Genomic DNA, 7610 nt, shown 5'->3' on the forward strand with positions numbered 1-7610 from the left:
GCACTCCAGCAGCTTTGGTGCATGGGGTACATGAAATCCAAAACCTATTGACAATTGCGAGTATCAAAAAGTTAGTTCTCCAGACTGCAAGAGGCTTTGGGGGGCAGGGAGCAAGAGAAAATACTTTTTTTGGAGAAAAAAGAAGCAAAACAAACAAAAAGAAAACCAGATAAATGTTTTACTGAAAGAGAAAAAGAATTCTTTAATTTATCCCTCCTTCTGTCTCATTTCTCCTGATATGCTGTGCTTTTTGTTTTCATGCTGAATAACTGAGCTTTACTTATCCTCAGCACTTCTGCAATTCTGTTACTTTGAACTCAGCCTACTTCAGTTTAAATCATAGACTTCACATTTCACTACACAAAGCACAGGCAGATTTTTAATTTCCACAGTTTTTAGCTGCATATAATTCAAAGGAGTGTTAGATGCATTTTCAACTTTAGTTTTAAAAATAATAACAAAATTAAGTGGTTTATGGTTTTGGATGCTTCTGGCTAAATACATTTAAATAAATCAATATCCACAACAGGAAGCACAAATTTAATGTAACTTACAAAACAAATAGACAAGAACTGTTCAATAGATCTGAAATACAAATATACGAGACATAACAGACAAACTAGCACAAAGTCAAGAGTCACTTGCTGCACTTTATTTTTAGGGATAATGACAAAAGGAGACCATTTGCATTAAAGATTGTTGTTTAAATGAAATGCAATTTATAACGTTGGAATACACCATTCATGGAAAGATTGAATACTCATGCAACTTTAAAATATTTTCAAAATAGAAAATCAAAAGTTTTCAAGTTATAAAAATAATTCTTAAAGTTTCATATGTGATCTTCATGTGACCTTTTTTTTGAAATAATACTAAATAATATTTTTTTACCTGAAACATGAAAATTGCCAGAGCCTCTCTTCCTTGATAAACTCGGTCTCTCAGGCAGATCCAAGAGTGACTTTTCCCAGATCATTACCATCTGCTCCCTCCTGCTAAGACTTTTCACTCCACATTAGCTAATTGATATCAACACAATAGTTTTATTTCTGCTTACTGCTGGCTACTAATCTTCAACTGCTTTTCAAAGGAAGAGAGACACTTGAAACAGGAACTATCTGTTTCATATACCATCTGAATCTGGTCATTTTGAAAGAACTTTTTTTCAGTGTTCAGTGACTTCTAAAAGAGTTCTAAAGTCATACTGTAAATATATACACTTAAAAGTTGAATGGAAAATGGCAATTTTCCATATAGAAATATGCACCAAACTTCTTCTGTCCAAATGATTTTTATTATTGCAAAAAAACCCAAGCATTTTCATGTTTTTGGGTGCATTCTCATCTAACTTTCTAAAAATGGTCTGACTACCAGTAGTAAGAAAGGGGAAAGAATTCAAACTAAATTCCCTATATTTATTCTCACATTTTTCTGGATTTTTTCAGATAGGAAAGAAATGTGTAGCTTTCTCTTTAATTAAGATAAAGTTATTTTGTGAAAGGTATAATTATTAGAAACAGAAGTTGCTTTCTCTCTTCTCAGAAGAGAAGGTGAAAACCGATAATGCTCTCCCACTCTCAAGTCAAGCATTTCCATAAATACAGGAATGTATCAGGATTTTTCTGAGTCCACTCACTTTTTGAATATTTAGAAGCGTTGATTTTTAAAAAAAAAAAAAAACACCGAATAATACTCCCTTTTTTCTACTGAGAAAATCTTTTTCACAGGGAAAAAAAGTTCTGATCAGGACAGGGATTTCTAACAAGGATGTTAGAGAACTGTTACCTGGGTTTTATTCACAGGATGAAATCTTAGGGGGACAATATTTTTCTGTTTGACACCATATAGTCTGCAATTCAGATCTATATTACAGGTGTATTTTTAGACCCTGGAGTCACATAGGCATTATGAGTAACTCATTTCTGTTGAAAGGTCAGGGAGAACAGAATTTAAATTAAAAACCAGAACTCTCTAATCACACTTTGCACATGCACAGAGCTTGTTTCGTTTTGCATACATCCAGGGAGAGAATCAATCCCTTATTAAAAAGGATCTATAAAGTAAATCTTTTTATTCTTGGTGTACAGAGAATTTCTTACAAACATCTTTGTAGGAAACTTTTTTTAATAACTATGCAAGTGGAAGTCATCTCAATCTTAACTTTTTTGGAGTATGACATGTAATCTGTGTAGCCTGAGCAATTTGCCACCCTGTGTTGCTAACATTCTGGTGTGCACCAGAAATTCAGTAATTCCAAGGCAATCTGGAATGCAAGGCATTTATTAGTTTGGAAATCCAAGTTCTAATGGATAGATGGCTGATTACATAAAAATTAGCTAATTTTTTGAGAAATATTTTGGCAGGAGCAGGCAGCAAAGCAACAAATAAAAAAAGAAGGGAAAGTTTTCAGTAAGAGATGGACAAAATAGTCTGGATGACTCATCAACCTGCATGATAAAAAATTCATGGACTTGACTGATAAATTCTATTGTGGGGTTAGAAAAAGTACATTTAAATTCATGTTTGCAAATTGCACAACTATTTTCTAGCATTAACTGGAATCAGAAGCAAAATTACTGGAACACAGGAAATTAGCTGAAATGAGAAAACACTTCTGACCTCAAGCTCTGTCCAGAATCAAATGTTATGATCTTAGAAACATCTGGAAAGAAATCAACACTGTTTTTTACATTCTTGAGGGTTGTGTTTTCTCCTCCTGCATAATCTGAACACTTTAAAGAAGTTAAACAAGGCAATATTTCAGCCTTATGTCTTTTCTGTTCTGTCACTCTTTGCTTGGTAAAAATCAGAAGCATTGGTGTGCAGAAAGAAAGAATTAAAAGAAAAAAAGCATACTGTTCAGACACAACCCCAGGAGAAATCACAATACCAGACTTACTTGGGGGGGGGACACGACACAGACTGGGGTGGTGGGATTTGCTATGCTATTCTAATCTGTACTAAGCAGGTAACTACGGCAATGAATAACCCAAGGTTTATACCCTGTGGCTTGAGAGACTGGAGTCACCCCAGCCCAAAAAGGCAGGATTCAATTTTGTTTGTCTATGTTTCTCCACCTGATAAATTGGCTGGTTTGCTGCAGACATTAGTTTGCAGTATAAATCGATAAGCAGGCAGTGTAGACAATCAGGTGTGTGAATGCAAGTGCAGGCTGGAACCCTAATTTAACACGACAGTGCAGATTGCAACAAAGTCTGGTCTGCAGTGGAGTTTCTTAACACCAAGCTCAGTCCTATGACTAACCATGTGGATTCCTACAATGATTATATTCATAAAGGGGCACTATGAATTGTTTTATCCATGAAGGATTAAACCTGCTGCTGAAATTTGTTAATCTAGAAACTCTATATTATCCTCTTAAGTTTTCTGTTTGTGTTGCAAATAAAACGCTGTTACCCTTCACTCATACCTACATATCTGAATAGCCAGAGGAAATTTAAACAATGTTCTACTTCAGTTTCTTTCTTTGTGGCATTGGTTTGAACTCCCAACTATAAAAATGAGGCATGAATGACAGGCAAAATTTGTCAGTGATTAAATTTTCTTATTGTTAAAGCAGGGATTGGATTAACCTTTATAAAGTCATAAAATACAGAAATACACAGAAATTTCGCGGTTACTTATGCTTCTTCGGTGAGGCGACATCTGCTGTTGACAGTAAATTACTACCTCCAGCAATGGGTTACTACTGTGAGGCAATGCTGTAATGGCTGGTGAGGAAGGCCTGATGTGAGGCTACCAGTAGGTCATAAGCACTGTCAAGACTGCTCTTCACTTGTCCACCCTAAATTACCAGCTTCAGGCTACTGTCGCTGTCAACACCAGGTGTCCCACAGCAGATTTCTAAAGCAAATACCTTACATATAGTTCTAATGAGTACCTGCAAACTCTGAGGGGAAATCTCAGATCCAAGACTTCCAGTGTAAACATTACTTTTTGGAGTACCTTGCTGCTCAAGAATTGTTTCCTTAATTCAAGATCATTTTAAAATACTTCATTTTCAGTACTAGTGATCAATGTTTTTGACAGCTTGGGCCCTGCTTTAACATACTGATACAGTAAAATGGAAACATTTGTAATGTCTGTTTATGCCAAAATATAAGAAAAAAAATCTGGTTTCCTGCTTGCTTACCATCAGTCTTACTAGCACCATGTCAGACCTGTGCCAGGTTGTGCTTCTCATGTGAAAGGCCAAAAGGGAGATTGGACACATGAAAATTTTGGTAAAATATAATCTTCCAAGAGCCTTTCAAGACACATTGCCCTCTACAGTAGTGGTTATAGAAATGCTGTCTCAGAGAGTAACAGATCTAGGAAATATTTGCAGGCAGGACTCCAGTTCCATGCCAGTGATTTGTATGAGGCTACAAAGACAAAAATCTCAGGGTATAGTTACCCCTGTTAAGGATGAACTATTTATAGAAATAATTCTGAATCTATGATTTTTACTTACTTTCTGACTGATGCAATTGTGATGATGTCATAAGAGAGAAAGCATTTCTTTCTATTCCCCAGTTCCCTCTTTTGTTGGTCTGTAAATTTTTCTTTGCTTCTTAGAGCTGTGGCTATAAAACATGTCAATGTGGGTTTTGCAGAGTTCTTCTGTGAGTAATGTCTCTACAAAGGCATCAGATCCTCCTGTTCTTGTGCCAGGGAGGATCTGTGCCGTCCAGACAGCTGTGCGCTCAACAGGCAAGTAGACACCCACCAAAGTGACAGCAAAAACCTACTCCACTAAAGTAGCAAGTAATGATATTTTTCATTACAAGGTTATTTCTTACTTCCAGATATCTCATAAATATTCATATTTATTTTTCCACACTTTAATTTGGTCGCACTGCTGATTTCCTTCAGCTGGGTGCATCAAATGATTTGGTGTTCCTATCTCTCTGTTACAAAGGATCTCATACACAACAATCTGGTGTGCAAAGTTGTAATTTTCTTTTATTTATAACTCATTTAAAAAACCTTTCTCCCTTGGTTTAGCAAATCTTTCAGGGTCACCCAAGACATTTTTAAACTGATGTCAGACATTATCACATTTTGAATAAATTGAGTGATTTAAAATGCTTCTTAGACACCTCTGCTTGTTGTGTGACATATTTGAATGTTTAGCATAATTATTAAATGCAATTTATGTTTGTCATGGCTTAATATTCAAGCAAGCTTCACAAAAATAATTAAAAAAAATAAACCATGTTCAGTACTATCACAGACCAGTCTTGGAGATTGATAAAAGGTATTACACAAGATGTACAGTGCCACTAATAATGATGTAAAAAGATCCCTTGCACTCTACCTCACTCGTCTGCCTGCTGCAAACTGGTGGCTGTTCTTTGGAAGATATAATTCCCACCACTTCAAGGTAAAAAACAAAAGGATGATGTTTAAGGCTTCCCATTTAAGATACTGCTTTTTTATCTAGGGTTAATAAATATCAAATACGTCTTCTCAGCAGTTTTTAAAATTGAGGACAACATAGTGATCCCTTTAGCTTCCTTTGTGACTGGCTCTTAATGAAAAATGAACACTCAGCTATTTCACAAAGCAAAGTGGTTTTACAGGTTCAGAGAGTTCTCAGGAGTAAAGTGATGACTAGTTAACTTACAAGATTGTTAATGGGACTGGCTACAGTTCATGTACAGATGGAATGTCATATACCATAAGTCTTAATAACATTCACTCTAGATTAAGTGAAGCAGCCAGGTAAGAAAGAACAAATGTCAAGCCCTTGGAGTCAACAGGAAGTTTCTCATGTGGTGTTTGTTGTAATGGGGTTTCCTCACAGAATGGTTTCTTTGCAACAGTGACATCCTATAAAGGTAAAGGTGACATGAGTGCAAATGAAAACCATTGCAGTCATACATTTCAGGTATACTATATTTGCCCACTGTTACACATGAATTATGTACAATTTGTAGAATCACACTAGAATAGCATTGAAGTAGCTATATACAATTAATTTTTTTAAGTGTTTCTATATTTGGACTTGTAATATGACCATAAATATCTGGTCCAGAAGTATCTTTACTGTCCCCCAGATCAAAATGTGAATATTTGCATTCATGTCTCTGTAGCAATATATGTATCTCACTTTTCCCTTTCTAAAACAATCCTCATTAATGGCAAATTTGTTCCCTTTCTGGCAGTTTCTAAGCTGGAGCAAATGGTCATCCTATTTCTTGTTTATTTCTCATTTAAATCCTGCTACAGAAAACATGGACTGCAACAGCCCCCCAAAAAATATCCTTCCCTGAACTTACTCCTTAGTCAAGTCACGTGTACTCAGGTTTTAAAAATACATCTACTCTAAAGTTTACCTAGGTGTTTTGCTAAAATACAATCCAATAATTCAAACCTAATTCATATCTGACATTTGAGAAATAACTTTTCTGGAATTCTCTGTATGGCAGACTATTGATTATTTTTTTTATTCCCTAGGGTCCTTTGAAAGTGTCTGCAAAAGTGTCCTGCTAACTATCTGATACTGTTAGCTGATAAGCAATAGACAGTGTGCTTTACTGCACTCCTCCTTAGGAGTATTTGAAACTCTTCATGAACAGCCTGAGGACCTTCATCTGAAATAATCTCTTCAGGTAACCCATAAGCAGCAAAAGGGTACGTCTCAGCTCACCTCAGCAACTGAAGTACTTGTGGACTGTGTTTGGCCACCCTAAACCCAGTTAAGCAACTGCCTATGCTTTTCAGCATACAATTCAGTTACAGGTGGGAAGGAACAGGGTCTAACCTGTTTGGCAGCTCCTAAATAATTCATTCAAATATGGTCAAGATACATCTGTAAATACAGCTAATTCACTAGGGTCAGTATTGTGCTAAAAAAAAAAAATCTATAGGATGTTTTTTCATTTGTTTCCAAAGCACAAAGTGTTCCCACTCAACCAGCACCTTAACATGCATATCTCTCATATTAAAACTCGTGTAACCATAGTAAAGAATCTCCTTTGCCACTTAAGATAACTATGAGAAGGAAGTATAATGTGTTCTTCTAAAAGACAGTATTTAAATATAAGGTACAATCTGTTCACCTGTCATGTCTGTCTCAGATGGAGAAATTCCTTTAAGTGAAATGAGTGGTCTAATCCCCATGTTTAAAGTAATATTTTTTTCTCACCATTACTACATTCAATAGAGCTTCTTGTTACTATTTTTTGACTGAAGCTTATTAAAGAACATATAAACAGAAAGTTCCTAAATAATGGAAACATTTAGCTTTCACAATTTATTAATGATTATCTCTTCTTTACTTACAGAGTAAACAGAAAGTTAAAGGAAACTTTTTTAAATGTGAAGGGTGGGATTTTTTCAAATCAAATAATGCAACTTGTTCCTTGGTTGACCAGTTCTCTCCTCTCAGGCTCTCTTGTATCATTAAGCAAACATTTTCTCACTTCTCCCACAGAAACCAATTCAACAGGGAAAAGAGCTATTTGGATTTTTTAAAAATGGCTAGAAAGTCACATTTTTCTCTCAGGTCTCCCTTTAAATAAAAACAATCTTTCATCTATAAGGTTTTTCCTAAATCTTCATAATGAAAGTGACCCACTATCTACAGAAAATTTAAACTTCTT

At 35.4% G+C, this 7610-nt stretch overlaps 1 long non-coding RNA gene across 1 annotated transcript in view; it reads right to left on the reverse strand.

The window, feature by feature from the left end:
* LOC114010267 (uncharacterized) overlaps positions 1-1139 on the reverse strand; it is a 104750-nt gene extending 103611 nt beyond the window's left edge. The window contains exon 1 of the long non-coding RNA XR_008747455.1: positions 892-1139. This is a non-coding gene — a long non-coding RNA (uncharacterized LOC114010267). The remainder of the gene's footprint in view (positions 1-891) is intronic.
* Positions 1140-7610: the final 6471 nt, after the last annotated feature.

The sequence above is a fragment of the Falco peregrinus genome, chromosome 5 (genome assembly GCF_023634155.1).
Source record: "Falco peregrinus isolate bFalPer1 chromosome 5, bFalPer1.pri, whole genome shotgun sequence".
In the NCBI taxonomy this organism is placed as follows: Eukaryota; Metazoa; Chordata; class Aves; order Falconiformes; family Falconidae; genus Falco; species Falco peregrinus.